This window comes from Cynoglossus semilaevis, unplaced genomic scaffold (assembly GCF_000523025.1).
Source record: "Cynoglossus semilaevis isolate Cse_v1.0 unplaced genomic scaffold, Cse_v1.0 scaffold1341, whole genome shotgun sequence".
Lineage (NCBI taxonomy): Eukaryota > Metazoa > Chordata > Actinopteri > Pleuronectiformes > Cynoglossidae > Cynoglossus > Cynoglossus semilaevis.
In genome coordinates, this window is record NW_007585260.1 from 1 (window position 1) to 2,293 (window position 2,293).

General features: G+C 41.4%; 1 long non-coding RNA gene across 2 annotated transcripts; it reads left to right on the top strand.

The window, feature by feature from the left end:
- Positions 1-487: 487 nt before the first annotated feature.
- Positions 488-2,160, top strand: LOC103398998 (uncharacterized). Of its 2 annotated transcripts, none has more exons than XR_003049117.1 (2): positions 488-601; positions 701-2,160. It is a non-coding gene; the product is annotated as an uncharacterized LOC103398998 (long non-coding RNA). The 2 variants fall into 2 exon arrangements; XR_003049118.1 differs by having other exon boundaries at positions 500-601; positions 954-2,160.
- The last annotated feature ends 133 nt before the right edge of the window (positions 2,161-2,293 follow it).

Genomic DNA, 2,293 nt, shown 5'->3' on the forward strand with positions numbered 1-2,293 from the left:
GCTATGATGCATGAGCCAATCAGTGTGGGGAGTAGAGCCGCATGCTCAATTAGCCAATAACACACCGAGTACGCATTGCATTAGCCAATAATATGCCGTGTACGATCTCGTCTAGAGACCATCAGTGTTCGTTCGCAAATGCGCTTATCTCAATTTCAAACCTTTCGTATGTTTAATTATTTTAAAATGTCTTTTAGTTTTTTTTTTGCTATATTTCGCGGTATAGCGGACGTTTTGCGACAACCTGAAGTGCCATCCATCCATCTTCAACCGCTTATCCGGGGCCGGGTCCCGGGGGCAACAGTCTGAGCAGGGACACCCAGACTTCCCTCTCCCTCGACACTTCCTCCAGCTCTTCTGGGGGGACCCCAAGGCGTTCCCAGGCCAGCCGAGCGACGTAGTCGCTCCAGCGTGTCCTAGGTCTTCCCCTAGGTCTCTTCCCAGAGGGACGGCACCCGAGCACCTCCCGAGGGAGGCGTCCGGGGGGCATGCGATGTAAATGCCCAAGCCACCTCAGCTGACTCCTCTCGATGATGATTGAAAATCATACAAAGAAAAACTGCAGAAGATAGAGGTGCCTCTGTCAGCAGATCTCGCAAAGGTATAGCGTCTTAGTGTAGATCATAACAATAGTGATTTGTTGTTACACTTGTGAGTTGTTACTTGTCCTGGCAAGAGTCACATTGTGTTTTGTCTTAAGTTGGGGGACCAGAACAAACACTGTGCTGATGAAGACACTGTCCGTGAGAAGATGAAAGCTACCTTCACTTATCGCCAAGCAATAGTCAATGATGAAAGCAAATCAGCAGATGTCTTCTTGGTTTTCCCACATTTTCTGGACACACCAGGACTTGTACAACATCTTAATTCAATTATTTCATGGCAATTCCCAGTATAGCCACAGTGCAGTAACTCCCATTGTTACTCTTTGTTTGTATGTGTCTGTGTTACAGATTGAGCAAGATTTCAGACTTCTGTTTGGAGAGACCACTGCCAACAAATTCTTGGAGAAGTGGCCAACTTCTTTCAAAGCTAAAGTAATAATGGAGAGTCATCGACTTATACCCTCTACAGAACTCTTGGATTTGATGCACAGTGCAGAGTCAGCGGCTGAAGTTGAGAATGGTACGACATTGTTTACTTGATATTTCTGATTGCACACGTGTGCAGTGCCCTTTTTGGTAATGGTGCAACCTTTCAAATGAATATGCTATGATGTTAACACATTTTTGGTTTACATAACAAGTGACATGTCTACTTTTTTGCTGCTGCTACATCTACTGCCACCATCTGCGCAAGGTCGAAAGGCCAGGAAAGATGTTTGCATCTCAAACTGTACATCAGCTCATTAAATTTCAAAAGGTTTGTTAAAAAGTTGAATGAATGAATGAATTTTTCTTTACATCAATCTCACACCTTTTGAGATGTGATCAAATGTAGTCTAATCAGATTTTACTCACCACAACTTATGTTGAATGTCTTCTGTCACAGACTGGAATCAGTGTGCAGCAGCATTTAGACAACATCCCCCTTAGCAGCCAGTCCTACCTTCTTGCAGTGGGAACCACACCAAGCAGCATTCACCACTACTTCATTGTGATCGACAAGCATGCACTTCCTTGCAAGGCAACTGGTTCTGTGGGAGTCTTTGACAAACTCTTGAAGGCCCATTATGTCTTTGGTATGTCATACAGTTCCTCCTTGACCAACTTTTTCACTTTTGTGCAAACTACAAAAGACATGGGAGAAACATAATGGGCTCACTTACCGCCCACATTTGATTGTGTGTGGAGTTGAATCTAAAATGCCCTTGTTTTTTGAGTTTGATTATTGTATTGTTTTGATTATTGTTCTGATTATAGATGGAAAACTGTAATTGCTTACTGTGCCTTTAATTACAGTTACTTGTCAAGAACATCTCCATGCATGTGAAGTGAGAAAGCATGATTTTGTTTACTTTCATGTGGACAACCTGCAATATCCTAGGCCTTTTGACCTACAAAGGTAATGTAGGGTGATTAACTCTTCCTTATTGATTGTCCCACATTGCTTTCTTTTGTAAGCTTTCATTTTTATTTTAATATGCCATATAGACAATGCAAATATGAAGATCACTGGCACCTTAATGATTTCTAAAATAAATACTAGCACTGGCAATACTATGTTGTGTCCTGTTTATTTTCATTTCATAGTACATCACATTACTTATTATAGTATTATTATTATTATATTAATATAAATAAAATTATATATGGTTTAGAGACAGTAGCAATAGGCAGAAGACAGGAGACGG